At 39.2% G+C, this 16,871-nt stretch overlaps 1 protein-coding gene across 1 annotated transcript in view; it reads left to right on the plus strand.

Moving 5' to 3' along the window:
• MYLK4 (myosin light chain kinase family member 4) overlaps positions 1 to 16,871 on the plus strand; it is a 66,278-nt gene that overhangs the window by 22,900 nt on the left and 26,507 nt on the right. The window lies entirely within an intron of this gene.

A 16,871-nucleotide genomic window follows, 5' to 3' on the forward strand; every position in this document is an offset into this window, starting at 1 on the left:
AGCAGAATGGGAGAGAAGCCAAAGAGCCTGGAATCTTCCATGCTGTTACATAGGACAGATCTAGAAGCAATATCTCCAGTTATGTTCTAGTGGAAGAAAGAAAGGATTACAAGTGATTAAGCAGGGGTTTTCATATGAATATTCTGGATTTAGAGGTCAGCCAGCATCCCAGCTGCAGGTAGCTAGTAGCGGTATCTAAAATTGGGGAACATGAGGTAAGATTCTTTCCTGATGAGACCCTCTTTGCTTCAGGCAGTGAGACAGCAGCCCATAGCCAGAAGTTACATCTTTACTGTTGCCGCTAATGAAGCTATTTTTGTCCAGTGGCTTTTTATCTGTCCATTTACCCCGTCGCCCCCACAACATGCTGTGGCAGCAAGCTCCACAACAAGTAATTAGTGTGAAAATGTGTTGTTTCTCATTTGAAACTGATGTGCAAGTGATGAAACTGTGTTGAGTGTCTCCACCCTTTTGCACTGGGAGAAATGGCAGTCAGTCATTCACCATTCATCTTGTCACAGCAATCATGATTTTCTAGAGCCATGATACTACTTACAGGCATACGTATGACTTTTCAGTGAGTACTGAAATTAAGGCAAAAGCATTAGTTAGAAACAGCATATTTCTTTTAAAAATACAAAAAGAAAAGAGAGCAAGTGAGAGAGAGAGGAATGAACTGTTTTATGAGACCATAAAATCAGCTGAGCAGACTAACAAGAAACCGAACAGCATGGCCTAATTGCAAAGTGAGATTGCTGTGTGAAATTGCCTTACCTTTCCAAAGAACATGTTTTTTTCCAGCCTGTGAAAATTGCTTTTCCAAAGAGTGAAAGTCAGATATTTTGAGAGGAATAATCCCTTTTGCAATACTCAACTTGTGTTGTGTAGGCAGAGTGAGGAAATTGTGGTTTCTGATCAGTCCTCATATATTTCATACCCTTAGGACAAAGTCTAATCCATGATTCCTGCTGATGCCATTTCTCCAAGCAACATTCATGAGAGATACATTGTTAGGAGTCATGACGAAAATACCATCTGCCATGTCTTCTCACAAAATCAAAGACCCACTACTTAATGTTTTGAGACAAGAATAGGCTGTTTTATTGTTCTCTCTTGTTAGAGCCTACCCTGATGGTGCAGAAGGAGCAGGGTTACAGGACTGGCTCTTGCCCAGGACAAGGGCAGACATAATTTAAACGATGCTGAAAGCCGTATTCAAGTTTCTGTGACGATGACGGACTGTTTTCTGACCATAGTTGTAACCACTTTTGAAGTGGGGGCAAAAGGTGAGATTAGTATTCTCTGCCCATAGCCCTTGAAATTTAGGTGCCTAATTGAAACTGGTCTCCTCCTTTAGTGGGGAAGGAGAGCAGTATCACTGGGGACTTCTCTTCCCATTTGTTCTCCACTGACATGGAGTTGAACTGTCCTGTAGACATCGCTCACTTTTTCTCTCCCTTGACTATAGAGGATGCCTACCTTAGGCTAAACATCTTTTAGATGACTGGAGTTAGATTTATGGGTTTTAGAGGTTCTGTAACTTCATTTTCCTGGCATTTATGTCCTGCTTTAACCAGTGTAATAGTACTGATTGCTGGCTATCCTGCTGAGGAGGAGAGGAAAGCCAGGCAGGAGTGTCAGCAGAGCTTTATCTATCTATGCGTTCCCTTCAAACAGGAAAGAGGAAGAGGGTGTGACTTGTATCTGTGATCCCAAAGATATTACAGTTTAAAAGAAAAAAAGGCCTATAACATAAGCTTCCACCAGCTGCATGAAGTGAGAAGGGACCATTTTGATCCTCCGCTCTGCCCTTCCACAGGGCAGAGGCCATGGAAATCGGCCAGGCGGTTTCTGTGTGGAGCCCAAAAACTTGATATCAAATTAGAGTGAGTAACGTTAATGGAGTTCTGTAAATAGAAGAAGTGAGCAGATGAGGATAGGTCAGGGGAAGAGAGGAGAGGGCCTTTGAGGTAAGAGGAGTTTGTTTCATAACAAGACTGCTCTTCTCGTGTTTCCCTGTCCCAGAAGCAGTCACTAGACACTCAAGAATCCAGATCTGATCTTTCATTAATATAAATACAATGAACTTATTCTAAGCAATGTTATGTTTACTTTTTTAAAATACAAAAAATAGGTAACAATTTAGCCTGAAAACACATCAAGAAGTGAAAAGATCTGGCTCCTAGGGAATGTTTGTTTTCTTACATTGCATGGTTATAATGTTTCTTAATCCTGCTGTTTTTTCAAGTCAGAGTTTCCTATTTATGAAGTTTTATTAAATGTTATACTACTACATAACACAGGATGTTCACTGTGGTCAGCTGTATAATGTAGCAAGAGTCCTAACATTTCTGTTCCCTGTTTCTTTGCATTTTAACAATACATAGTTAGAGATAGCCTATAGTCCCCCTTATGGAGAAGCACAGGGAAGTTACAGGTGCAAGCAGACCACGCTGGCTAAACATCGTCACCCCCTTTTCTGTCCTTAAATAGGATAAGAAATCCAGTTAGTGATTGGGCCAACTACATGGGACAAGTGGGAAAGGTAAGGGTACAAACTCTTCACCTGTCTTCCTTTTTGCTGGACAAGTTTCCAGCAGAGCACTGAGGCTCTCCTGAGGGCAGTGCTTGCTCTGACTGCCTGCTTCACTGAGAAACTAGGCCTGTTTATCAGTGCATGCAGCTGGTGTCCTGCATGAATTGTTCAGAGGATGACCGCTCTTCTTTTCAGCTTCTGAAGGGTTCTCACTCCTACAACATAGCAGTGCAGTTGTTTCACCTGAATGTTCAAGCAGGCACTTCAGAAGTTCTCAAGTAAGTACGAACAGCAGGCAAAACTTTTCACCAAAGACTTTTCAAAGAGTGGTCAGAAATGCTTCTGGATGCACATAATGATATCAGATGGTGAAGCACACTGAAACATGACTACTCTCAGCAAAGGTTGCCTTGCACCTGTTCTGGCTGCCTGTGTGGAAGTTCTTCCTAAATGGATCATACTTCAGTTCTGGTGTCTTTAGCTTAAAATCCTTCTCATAAAACTAATGCTGAATCCCGCAGCATGGACTTAGCAAAGACTTAAAGCCTCCACTTCAGTAGCCTGCAGGTGTGCACTGTAACTGAATTTTAATTTGGAGCAGGTGACAACAGGAAAGCACAATGTGTGCATTTTGGCAAAGAAGTGATACAACTGCTGAGCTCGACTAGGCAAATTGAGTCCATTGGTTTGGTTCTTCTGTACACGCTGGGAAAAAATATCTGGCTTTAGACACTTGTAAGCTAGTTTAAGCTATTCTTAAGCAATTGTGTTAACACAAGGCTTTCATTCTAGACTCTAGTTTAATAATGCTGACTACTGGAGTTCTTCAAAGTCTAATGGAAGACTGCCTCACACTTTCTGGAGGAAAAAAAAGAGAAAACTCTGGTAGCTGCATGAAATCAGGGGTTTAGGAGGTAGGACTGCAGTTGTGTGAGTGACACAATGTGGTAGGGAGGTGAGGCTTCTCAGCGGGCAGCATAGCACTAATAAAATATTTTTTCCTAAAAAGAAAAAAATAGAAGTAATTCTTCAGCATTTGCAGGCTGAAACACACTGTTTCAGCAGTGGAATATTAATGAATCAGTAATGCCAGACTCTTTTTTATTTAGCCAACTTCGGTAACACTGGTGTGCTTTATTGTTTATTCAAACTGCAGACTTATACAGTGTTACATGTTGATAAAATTTCTATGAAAAGAAACTTTTGTCTAGGAAAAGCTACAGCTAGCCAAAGGAAGCGCTCTTTTTGCTTAGCCAGTTGGCCCAAAGGCCAAGCACTTTAAATCTTACATGATTTTACTTAGCCTGCAAATTAAGGTAGGGAAATAGTGTTTCAGTTATAGGCGCTGTAATCCAGCTGTGTGTCTTTTGGGTCACTGTGCTCATCAGATGCCCAAACTGACCTCTGAAAGCAGTTTCCACGCAGCATTTCTATGAAATAAAAAATTAGCTCATCTTCTTTAATGAATGATGCAGCTGTTATTTTACTCCTGGCCTGCTTTAAGGAACACTGCTTCCCAAGAAAAGCACTGAGAAGTTGAAAAATGGCAAATGTGCAGCCTCAGAGTTTCTCTCCCAGTTCTTATTGACTGTCCTAACATCTGGTCACATACTACTTTTCTTGGGACCCTCCTGGGTGGTAAGCAGCAGCCTGTTCACAGTAACTCAATTCTCAGGACTTTTGTTTCTTCACACTGAGTGCATCCTTCCTTGCGTTACTCACTCTGCTCCATTTAATCAGGTTCTTTACTGATTCTAGACTGCCTGAAGGGTATCATAAAGGGAACTGAAAGCACGGGAGAAAAGACATCAGTGTGCAGGGGTACATCTGCCAGTGCCACTGCAGGCTCTTGAAGGCGAGAGAAGCATCTGCAAGGTAAATTCTGCCCAGACTCCCTGCATCTGCAAGGAAAGTCCTCCCTTGACTCGATGGTCTCCAGGAAAGCAAGCTCCATGCAGCTTGCATGTAGCTACGAAAAGACTCTGAAATTTCTGGTGTAAGAGCCTTAGAAGTTGGTGAGGTCTGAGTGGTTTTTTATTCAGTTAGCAAAGGCAGGTGATTGTCAGCAAGAGTCCTCTTCCTAGCTTTTGTGTAAGTGATGATAACAATATATTTAGCACACACAAAATGTCTTTTTAAGTTTCTTTTTTAAAAGATTTAATTTGAAATTTCTCACAACGTTAAGGCCAAGGCTGATGTTAACTTTTGGAAGTTTCAAGTTGAACTATTAAAGCTTGACAAACTAAAACAAAAAGGCTTTATTATGGAAGATATTTGGTGAATCTTAGTTTGTTTTATATATTAGTATCCTGCCAGCTGTTAATTTCCTGAATGTCTTTGGTTGGGCACTGAATGTGGCTAGTCTTTACAGCCCAGTGGCCAGGCATCTGGAATGATCATAGTTGAAATACGTGGGGGTTAAAGGAGACAAAAATAGGTGGTGATTGTGATCGTTTTCAAAGTTCAGCTATAAGGCTGAGAACTTCCCATGTTTCATTTTGGAATGAATGCTCTAGGGGGAAGAAAATAGCTACAAAATAAGACATGTAGTTAAAAGGCATTTCTGTCACTGAGAATATCCACCAACGCAAAATTATATTAGCCCGCACACCCCGGGCAGGACAGGAAGACAGGGAGGAAGATTTCTGTGACCTTTATTTCCCTCATGTCCATTCATTCTGTCATATGAAATTGAGAAGAATGGGCTATTTGTGTTAAACAAACAGATCAAAGGGGAGAAAAACTGTAATACTTAACTTCCTGGATTTTAGGGCTTTTTTAATATTGCTCAGAAGTTACATTTTATGTAACACCCTTCCTTTGAATTCTTCTTCCCTAAAGCATAAAGGTATGCTATGGAAACTTGCCAGGCACAAGTTACAATCTATTAAAATATCAACAAATATTCACCAGAATTAGCCAACCCTGCAAATAAAATCAGCTCAAATCACCCCTTCCCTAAAGACACTGGTCTCCAATGTATGCATCTCATGGTGCTTTCCCTTCTTCTTCTACACAGTCCTGGATTCTGACATTCATGCTGAATATGTGTCATTTAGTTAACTAACTTTGACACTAGACTTTCAAGAAGAAGAAGAGGTGGGTCAAGGTATTTTCTGCACACAGCTCTTTGTGCTGATTTACTTAGTTAAAATCTGTTTAGTTCCAACGTTGGTTGCAGTCATACTGGTAAAAAATGTTTGCTTCAGAAGAGCCGGCCTGGATAAATAACCAATGCCCTGGCTCACATACAGAATGACTAGATTCACAGTTTTGGTGCAGTGCCTTAGCAGTGGAGCAGGATAAAATAATTTCTTAGTGAGTATATGATGCAGAAATAGGCTAATAGTAGTTGTGGACAGTGTTTACTGGTATTTTAAGAAAACAAGCAAGCAAAAATCCACAAACCCTCTTTCCCACTTCTGCACTCCTGTAGCCAGTCTCACAGTAGAAGGCATCAGGGAATAAAACACCACGAGTGTAAATGAATCAGTAGTAATTCACCAGAAGAGCACTACATTCCCCTCGTTACCATGCTGGGACCTTCACTAGCCTAGGTGGTGTTATCTTTGCAGTGTTCTTACAGCAGAGAAAATAGGTTAACTCATAATGAATCCGAAGATAATTGCCTTTGCTTTTTAAGGGTTAGTTTCATAAAGCTAGCTGATCACAGAGTGACAGCCCGAGACACACATGGATCTCGACTGCTCTTTCTATTGATACTGCCTGTTGAGTGTGCAGCCACCACAGAGGACATCCACTGTTTCTGACCAGGGCTCTGATGTCGTGGGCTGGACAGTAGCGAAGTTTTGCAGCTTGAAGGAAGCTGAGCTATCAGTATGTTTCTTATGGAGAAGATAATACATCCTTTGTAAAACTTCTATCTCCCAACAGGCCAGGCAGCTCTGGGGCTCTTCTCTACAGCTCTTTTAAAGATCTTTTAATCAATACAGTTTCCCTTTCTCACTGAAATTACATTTACTGTATTTTTAGTATGTTCTGATGGAGCAAAAGGTGTTACTTGCATCCAATTTTCCATATAACCACTTCTGATGACTGTCCCTTTCAAGTCTTTTCAGCCTATCCATCCTGAATTAACTTTTTTGTAAGAAAAGGCCTTTCGTGGTTTATAAATTTTAATACAGGATGCTAGCTGCCAGAAAGTTTTGGATTGCAACCAAAGATTTTAACCAGTCTACCCAGCAGATGAAATGAGGTACAGCTCCTGCTGCACCTGGAGACAGTACTTCTTTCATTGCTCTGTTTCAGAGTTATGACACCTCTGCTTTAGCCTCAGAAAGTCAGGAATTTTCCTTTAAACAGGCTTCCTGGAAATAGAGTTTTAGGCTATTAATGGGTAATTTATCACACAGTATTTTTCAGCTTTAAGAAACTCTGGGTTTTGAGGTTTGTTTTGGTTTTAGTATAGTAAATTGGGGACAGGTAAGCAGAGGTGAGACTCTTGATGTGATATCTTGACAGCAGATGATGATAGTGGAGACCAGCCCTCAGTGAAAGAACATCGTGCACTTTGACGGTTAAGTGCTTTGAACTTCAGCTTCAGCTGTTAAGCAGACAGATGCTGATTATGGTGGCTTTTTTATGTGCTGTGCAGTTCTTATTCACCCAAAGAAGCCCATTAACAGTGGGACGCCATGTGTGAGTGAGTTGTGCTTGACCTGGATAAATGCTGCACCATGCAACTTGCAGTGGATTACCTCTCCTGTGCAAATGCTTTTCCACATGGAAGAGATCTGCAGAGCTCCAGAGTATGGGATTATTACCCCCAGAACATGGATAGTGTCTGCCATTATCATTTTCATCTTTAAAGATCTTGCTATTTTCTACAGAGTTATACAGCTCAATTAACATCTTTTTTCCGCAAAAAGTGGTCATATGAATGCTTACAGAGAGACTCAAAATTTGAAGGTTGTAGTGTATCTAAAAGGCCAGTACATGACATCTGCAGATTGATCACTGAAATGTAACTGGTATCTCTCTGCAGTTTGTTTCAGGGACTTGTTCTCATCATTTATCACAAGGGTATCTCCAGGATACTTAGTTACCAGGGTCATTATAGTAAAGGAAGTCAGAATTCATAATTAATTAACAGATCGTAGAGTAGTTGTATGCAGAGAGCCCTGTGGAGCCGTAAATTCCCTAGTCCTACCTCATGAAGTTCAGTGCCAGACTTTTCTTGGTGTGTGCTCCTGCCCTGTATAAAGCTGTTTCCTTTTCTGACCTTAAGCAGAGTTCCAGACTAGTGTTTTGGGCAGACCCCAGGGGAGCTATAATGGTATATCACTTATGACACAGTATGTCACTTAATCTTAGGCATACAGTTATTTCAGCCCCCATGGTGAAAGAGTCCAACATGACTGCTGATTGTAGAAATGTATCATTTTGGATAAATTCCCTGATCCATGTTGATGTGTATCTTTTTTTTGGTTGGGAAGGATGGGAGGAAGGAGGAGAGGGGGAAGAGAATGGTTTTTCTGTTCTACCATCATGGACATCTGTGAACGTTCAGTAAACAGCATGACTTTGTGAATCTGGTTCATAGCTTTCATGCTTGCTTTCTAATCTGTTTCAGAGCTTAGGCAGCTGTAAGCTTATATTGTTTCTCAGGGAGCTGTTGTTGTGGACTAGAGAAAGAGCAGACATGCTTTATCTCTCACTTGTGCACTACTGTGTACAGTACTTTCTCTGCTTCATGATTAGCATATAGCAGTCCTTTAATATTTTAGATAGTGGCTGTCCTGTCCCCTGAAGTCTAAAGTTGTTTCTTCTTTGAGGCTTATGGAGATTTGAATCTCACTGAGATTTCTATAGAAATATTCTGTAAATGATAAAAAGGTCGTCTTCAAAACAACTTATTTGCAAATGATTAAAGGAGGCAGCCTTCTTTGCTAGGGATGTCTACAGTTTATGACCACTATCACAATGAGGAAAAATACAAAGACATGATTTATCTGTAAAACACAATTGATGATTCAGGTATGAAAGATATTATTGGAACTTCTCTGCTAGGTCCTATGGTCAGTCCAGCCACAAAATGTGCATCTCTATGGCCAATCAGAGAACAAAATCTTCATCTCTCTTGACAAGAGTTTCAGAAAAAGATTTTTTTTTTTTTGCTTATTTGGTAAAGCATTGGAATGAAGAATTTGAACTAGAACTTCATAAAAGTAGGCTAACATATACTCCCTGCCCTTCTTAGTTTATGACTGAGTTTTTATTAAGTGGATTAATACAGATCAACTGTAGGATAAAAGCTGAAGACAAGAAGGTGGTCAAGATTGCTGGAGAGAATTAATTTTTAAGGAAGGAAAAGAAACATGGATGTTCCAGATATATAGGGCAGGGTTATATAAGGTCCAAAATAGACACTGAAAGGAATAAAAATAAATGAAAAGTCAGCAGAAAAGTAAGACAGTGGTAGATAAGGATAATGTTACAAAGGTCTTAATTTAAGTAATTAAAATATAAAACAGTAGATAATAATTTTATTATCTGAGCTTCTGAAAAATTGACTCTTGATGCCTGTTTATAAATTGAAGTTTTTCTTTTATCTACCCTGAGATTTTATTTTAGGGATTTGAGCAATTTTTTTTAATAGAAGAGGAAGTCAATATGTTCAAAGGAAAGCCAAATCTTATATTGCTTTCTGGGAAATACAGCATAACATGTTGACTTGTACCATTTTCACAAAGGAATTTGTTATATATCCACAGACACACACAGAATATCTTCAATTTCTTTTCATATAGGAAGGCAACTTCTTCAGAAAAATATTTAAGAAAAATTTCACTCTTTTTTTCTCAATATTGATCACTTCTAGGAAATTGTAATATATTTTTGTGTGCAATATAACTATATACTTGAGAGAATACTGAGATGGAGATGCGATAATAAACTTCAAATACATAGAAGTTATCTGCAAAGGAAAAGAGAATAAACTGTTCTTGTCATCCATGGATAAGACAAGAAGAAATCAACTTCAATTGCACTGAGGGAAATTTAGTTTTTGCTTTAGGAAAATCCTGTATCAGAGAAAACTGTCAGCACTGCACCAGGTTGCTTGGAGAAGTTATGGAAGCTCCAGCACTGGGAGTTTTTAAGAATAAACTCAATGTATGAGACAAACTTTCACACAAGATCAAGAACTGTATTTGCTCCACATTGTCTTTTAGCTGCATAAAGACAGCTGACTTTCCTCCAGATCTTCCTACTATTTTAGTAATAAATGTGCAGGAAGATTCAGTATGGGTATAACTTGAAATACATCATTCCCTATCCACTCTTACCTAGATTGCACTCACCTAGATCACTCCCTCTGAGTGATCGAGGGATGTTGTTTTATAGTGTGTTTTTTTCCTAAAGGTGGAGGTCACAGTGGCCTGGTCTAAATTATCGTTTGTAAGTCAGAGCTAATTGTTCACACTTCCCCCCCGTCCTTAATATATGCCCTATGCAAACCTGGTCCTTGCCAGGATGTAGGTACAGAAATGTCAGGAGAACATGAGCTGCTTACACATATGGGTGAGCAATGGCTGCAATGTGGAGCATGAGTCATACATGTGCTGCAAACTTATGCATGGCAGGCAGCCCCATGTTATTTCTGGGGGAAAAACGCGCCAAGCCTCCACAGCAGTAAAATATCAAACTGTACTTGGGAGTTTTGGAGATATCCTGTCTAGAACAGCTCGACATTGATGAACATGGTACCGTGTTCTCCAGATAAGGTTCAGTGACAGTAGTCTTCCACAAAATGCAGCATATCCCAATACATGGCTTACAGCTCAAGAAAGTTGGAATAAGACTCTACGACTCAAACATTTCCACTTGTGCTCTTGTTTATAATGTTTGATGCCAGCAGCCATAAATTTACGAGGTGCTCTGTCTGGGCCTTTAATGGTTAGGAAATATGAAGAACTGAACTGAACTAAACTAAATTGAAAAGACTCAGGCTAAAAAATTGGGAAGGGGGAGGAAAACTCCTTTTAACATGGGTCCAATAGAAGAGTATAAGGTAAAGCAGGGTAGTTAACATCTCAGCAGTACGATCAGAGGACCAAGAGCTGATGAAAACTAAGTGAACAACTTTTTTAAACAGAAGGCAGGCTTTCTTTGCACTGATAAGTTGCACGTGAAATTAAAAAAAGCAAGTATTAACTCTTTTTACTGATTAGAGACTGCTTGGATGTTTTGGGCTATGATAATTTTTTTAAAGTTGTTTTTCTCTAATACTTATGAGACTGACATCCAAATGCTGTGGAACTTGAGGTCCTTCTGTCCTTCACAGGCTTTGGGTCAGAACATGCTGAAAGCTCGGTCTGGGCATCTCTGAACTGAAGGTTCGCTGTTCAGCAGCAGACAGCTAACAGAGCTGGGGTAGCAAACAGACTTGTCTGTGATAATTTCCTAAGGCTAGCCAGCTTTCCATATTTGTGTGTGCAGAGAAAATAACTCTGACTGCAGTTTGAGTTCAAGAGAGAAAGCAAAAGGAAGACTTTACTTCTTTTGTCTGTCCAGTCTTCACCTTTGGTCCCTTTATCTATATCTATACAAAGTATGGAGTTTTATCAGGTCTCTTACAGACTCATTGTATCATGTCTCAGGACATGTTAAAAATGTGAAAGTCGCAGTAGCAGCAACTTATCCATTGCTACTTCGTTGCTATTTCTTCCAAATTTTAGATGCCTCTATACTTTGAAAATTACACATGCTGCTTTAAGGCATTTTTCAACTGAGCTTGAAATAAAAAAGAAATACAAATTAATTTTTTTTATATAAAAGCCACTTAAAACACTTCAACATCAATGGAGAAGCAATTGTATGGAAGAAATAAAACTCTTTTGGCAGATTATTAAATACCATCCATTTTCACATTTGATTAGCACTGTATTATATAGTACAGGTGTTTGTTACACCTGGTGCAAAAATTGCCAGGGTTCAGTGTCAGCCTTTGGGCTAATACTGTGACCACAATGGTGCAGTGGCTTAGTGTTAATATTCTGAAATGTAATATTAGGCAATGTTAGGCATATGGAGAATTGTGTCATTTTCAAAACTAGTGGAATTGTTTTCTTTCTACAGTATTTTGGTCAGTTGTGTTTCTTTTTAGTTTCAATTCATGAAGGGTGACCATTGCTGCAGCTCATACCCTTAATCTCCAACAGATTTTTTAGCGGTTTTGGTGCTGGGCAAATCCAGTGACCAGTCATCACTAACATTTGTGAGATGAAAATAAGAAAGCTGTTATATGGGCTTATTTTGCGCATTAATGATAGGTACAGTTGCTAAGAGATTCTTTCAGTGACTAGGAAAAGTACATTCAGGTATTTGGCTATTAAAACTATCTCAAATTATTTGCATATAATATTATTGAATTTTGTAAAGTAGCTGTGGTAATAATCCACCCCACAAAGAAAGAAATGTTCAAGTACTTTAAATAATACTATTTTTTATAGAAGACTTTCCCTTAAGTAATTCATTCTCACTGAATTTTTGAAGAATTGGAATATGTAAGATTATTTCCAGTTTGCAGAGCAAGAGGCAGGGATCACGGATTCCCAGCTGCAAAGAAGTTACTGGCAAGAGCTTTCTAAGCCCAGAAAGTAAGCTGATGTTAGCTTTCTTTCATTTATTCCTCTTTTCTAGCCACTACACAGCAGTTCTCTCTTCCAGTTCACTTCAGATTCGGACAGAACTACTAACACATACTGATGAGGTTTTAATGAAGCATTTTTATAGTTTGCTTTTTACATTTTAAAAGTGTCTGGCATTTTTTATGTCATGGCATAATATTAAATCAATAGGACTTTACAGATGATACTTGATAATAGGATCTTACCTCACAGAGCTTAAAATTTTTATTAGTGTTTATAGTATTGGTTTGAGGTATTTCACATAACGTTTCCCTGGGCAACTCTTAGGAGAGATTTAAATGTTTAACATATGTGGCTGTGTGCACTAATATAACACATGATTTTACCATTACAATCTGTATGTCCTTTTTTTTTTTTTAATAATTTCCTTGCTTTTACAAAATAATGTTCCTTTTGGAGAGGGTCCTTGTGGCTGACAGGCTTTGCCTATGAAATCCCCCAGAGCAGGAGTCCTAGCTGGATGGGTGGCAAGGTTTAATAAACCTTTAACCTTTTTTTGTGCAGGGGGTGTGGGGGACAGGGGGGAAGGTCACCGTGAACTCCTGCAGGGATGTTTCATCCAAGATAAATGGCTCTTCAAACCTGGCCATTTTACAGACATGCAAACACCTCTCCTGGAAGTTCGTGTCTAACAGCGGCTTCTGCAGATGTTGAACTGTCAAGAGGGTTTAGTAGATGTTTCTAACAGAGACAAACAGAAGAAGGCAAAGGGGTTCAAACATAACTGCTCTCTGCTGGAACCAATGTGATATTCTTTGCTTCGGTATTCTTATCTTTTTTTAACTGCTGTCCTGTATATTATTCTTTCCATGAAATAGGGATCCCTAAACTCCCTGTCTTTTTTTTTTTTCCTATCCTGTTTCCTATTTTAAAATCATTTAACCTTCTCAATCTGCTCAGTGAGTATGCTATGCACAATAACACATGGTGGTCACCTCTTGGTAATGTCTGTTATGTAAAGAAAAGATTTCAATCCATGTTTTAGGGTCATGCATGGACACAGTTCACCTTTCACTCACAGTAACACACTGCTCTCAGAAGGTGACAAATGTACCTAGGAACTTTTTTCGTTTATTAACCTGTGGTAACTGGAGAACAAGCTCCTGAATTAGCTTATCAACACTGACTACATGTTGATTCATAAATGACTGTGGGAGAATGCTTTTGGAAACTTCTGAAAAATTCAGCTGTGATTGACTTTAAAAGACATCTTTGGCAACTAAAAATAAAGAGTAGACCTTTCATATTCTTAGTTTAGTGAACAGATGAAATTTTGAAAGGCTATTTAGTGTGTTAGATATTCAGAACTTGCTGTGTGCTTTACTTAATTATCCCTCATGCTCTCCATTTAAAGGATGGAGAAACTGAGTCTGGCAAAGGAAATAATTCACCAGCATCACAAAAGAAGCTCTTGATCCTTTGAGTAGAGCAGCAGTCTGGCTGTTTTCCAACCAGCTGACTTACTTTACATGTTGATTTCTATAAGAGGTACAGCACAAGTGCAGATTGACCTATGTGTGGTCAATCTATAACAGTCATTTGTCCAAGGTGGCCTTTTCTTTGTATTTCAGAGGCAGCCTTTCTCCATCAAGGTGATCCATACTGATGTACTTCTTGCTTATGTGGAGTATAGTTGACTCGAGATGAGAAGTTCTGGTTTTATTCTTTCTTTTTAATTCTGTTTTTATTTTTCTAACCAATGTGGAAAATGTTCAACAATTCAGACCTACACCTAGGGCAATCCTTTTCCCAGTCATGACGTTTCTTCTTTGTCCGATGTTGTCGTTCTGAAAGAAATGAAGGCCTTTTGCAAAAGCAAAACTTAAACAAACTGTTTGAGTTATAAATACTAATCACTGGTTTTGAGATGTTTACTGGCAGGCAAACAAAGCAAAGAACTGAGTCTCTCTATCAAAGTTTGTATTTTGGAATTCATATGATCGGATCATAGTAAAACGTAAGAGCCTCTTCATTGGGGCAAATTAGTACAGTCTTGATAAATACAGAAGTAAACTAAGATACTGGCTACGGAGAGAATTGCTTGTGTATAAAGAGCTAGCTATGTGGTAGCTGAAATACAGGGTAGAGAAAGGGGCTCTGATTCTTTCAAATATCTGCATTCCAGTGTCTCCTTCTTCCTTTACTTTCTTTAATGTATTTGTTTTTTAACAAATCTATTGACTTCCTGCCTGGCATAACAGGCTTTTCAAGCAATTGCGGTTTTCATCTGAAAAGCTCACCTTAAGACATAGTAATTTCAAGCAGCCACATTTAAGGTCCCTGTAAGGACCCTTATTCTTTTCAGAGCAGGGATCACATTACATATTAGGCTTTTGAAAAGCAACAACACCAGTGCCAAAGTGTCTCTACCCTTAGAGACTTCTCATGTATCGCGTAGCCTTTTTTGCTGTCACATTCCATTGGAGTGCAAATAGTTCAGTCCCTGCTAGGGCTGATGTCACTGAACGGAGTGCATTTAGGATGTGCATCTCTATAATCACTTCATTTGGAAACAGATATATATATATATATATATATATGAATGGATCAAAGGCGTTTTTCTTCCTAAATAATTTGGGTGTCTCTTTCCTCTGTTTAAGTCAAATATATGAGAGTAGTTTATAAATCAGTTGAGCTGGAGTTGCCAAACTTGGCTGTATATCTGAGCAGTCTGGATGGGAAGCCTTTGCAACTGATATTGTTCTCAAGCAGCTGATCATCAGAGCATTTCCTTCCCCTACCCAAACCAGCAAAATGACCACATCCAGCAGGCAGAGCTCTTCTACGTCTATGGTCAATAACTTGGCCAAAATATTTGATCCAAACACTTTGCAAAACCGAGGGCCTGATAATGGAATGGAACCCCCCCAAATTCTTCATGTTGCAAGCAGTGATGTCAGCACATCTGAAAGTTTTAACATCATGGATATGAAGTTTGCCTCCCTTGAACAGAAAATAGATAAGCTGTTGACTCTGCAAGACAATGTCCTTAAGAAGCTTAACAGTGTTTCCCAAGAAATCTGTTGCATTGAAAAAGGCATTGAGATTGTAATGGCAGAAGCTTCTGAACCTGGATCAAGGATGGAAAGAAACAAAAATCTGAGAAGTAATGAAATGAAGAGGTTTTGCCTTAAAATGGAAAAATCTCTTTCTGATATAAACAGGAATGCAGAGCAGCAGGTTAAAAGACTAGATGGACTGGAACAAAGTGTTTCTGGACTACAGAAGCTTGTAGGGCCTCTGGTTGAGAAGGTTAAAACATTAGTAATTCATAACTCAAGTGTAAAACACCACGTTCAAAAACGTAAACTTTGCAAGGCAGGCAATTATACAAAAGGAGCTGGACATCTTTTTAGGATGCACATTTTCTCGGAGACAACAGCTGCTGCCCTGCTCAAGAAGAAAAGTGAAAAGGTGAGCCCAGGTTTGTGTTTCATCTTGTCAGGAATCATTGCAAGCTACTGATATGTTCTGCTATATGCTTAGCTTTTTCATTTCATTAACATTTAAGAGAGAACAACCCATATGCTCTAAAAATGAAAAGTATTAGAACAAACTGAGGAAGTTTCAGTGGAAAAGATATGGAAAATCCTCTGAGTGAGAAATACCTTCATTTTTTTTCTAATGATCTCTTTACAGTTGTAAAATGGAACTAGGGGTCACTCACGTGGGTGACAAAGCTTGACACAGACTTCAGGAGGTTTCGGTCCTGGCCATACATTTTACTGTGATCTTTTCTGGATTTGCAGTTATCTGGGCAGTCATGTTATATGCGGTGGGGTCTAGAGGTTAGTGAAATTGGTAAAAACCCTTCTTGAGTCGGGGCATGTACATATGTATGTCCTTTATTTCAAGGTGTGCTGTTCCGATCTGGTATTTCTGCTGACATGGGTGGGGAGGGGGGAACTTCTAAACTGGGATCTGAGGTAGGGTTACAGTAACTGGAGCTGCGGCTTGTGTAAACTTCCTTGGGGAAAAAAATGCCTGTGTCACCGTAACGGGAGTTTCGTCGTTTTCTTTATGGGTCAGATTAAAAGACCACAAAAATCTCTTTAAAGGCTCCATTGGTTATAGTAGGCTCTTGTAAGGTAGTTTGACTGTTCTTTGTTTGGTAAAGAAGCCCCGTAGCATTAGAAAATAAAGGATTTTCTTCTGACAAAGTGTGTTGATATTTAATTAACCTACAATGTACCAAAAAGGTTGCCTTTCGTATTCTTTTCTGCTTTTTTTTTTTCCTTCTCCAAAAAAGTTACATAGAGGCTTTACTTTGTGATACATTTAAAGAGTAATTATTGAGTTTGGTTTTCTAAAGTTTTTGAGCAGGAAAAACATCGTGTGAATGGTATTCCTTGAAAAAAGAAGCACCCAATATTACTCAGACTGGTCTGGTCAGCAAACCAGGTGCTTTTCAGCTTGGTTACTCTTAGGCAGCCCCACTTCTCAGGTAGACAAGAAGCGTTTGAACCATTGTACGAAACTATAAAAACAGTGGTCAGTATAGTCCTCTGAGTAGCAGCAGAAGAGCATCTTGTAAAGCTCTGTCAGCTGAACTGGCTGATCTGCCGCTATGTAAGGATATAAAATGTGCAGCCCTGCTTCCAGAGCATCATTAACTGAAGGGAAAAGTTGCTGCCCTGCCAAAGGAGACTGACAACAAAAGTGGT

Source organism: Gavia stellata, chromosome 3, assembly GCF_030936135.1.
Source record: "Gavia stellata isolate bGavSte3 chromosome 3, bGavSte3.hap2, whole genome shotgun sequence".
NCBI classification, from domain to species: domain Eukaryota; kingdom Metazoa; phylum Chordata; class Aves; order Gaviiformes; family Gaviidae; genus Gavia; species Gavia stellata.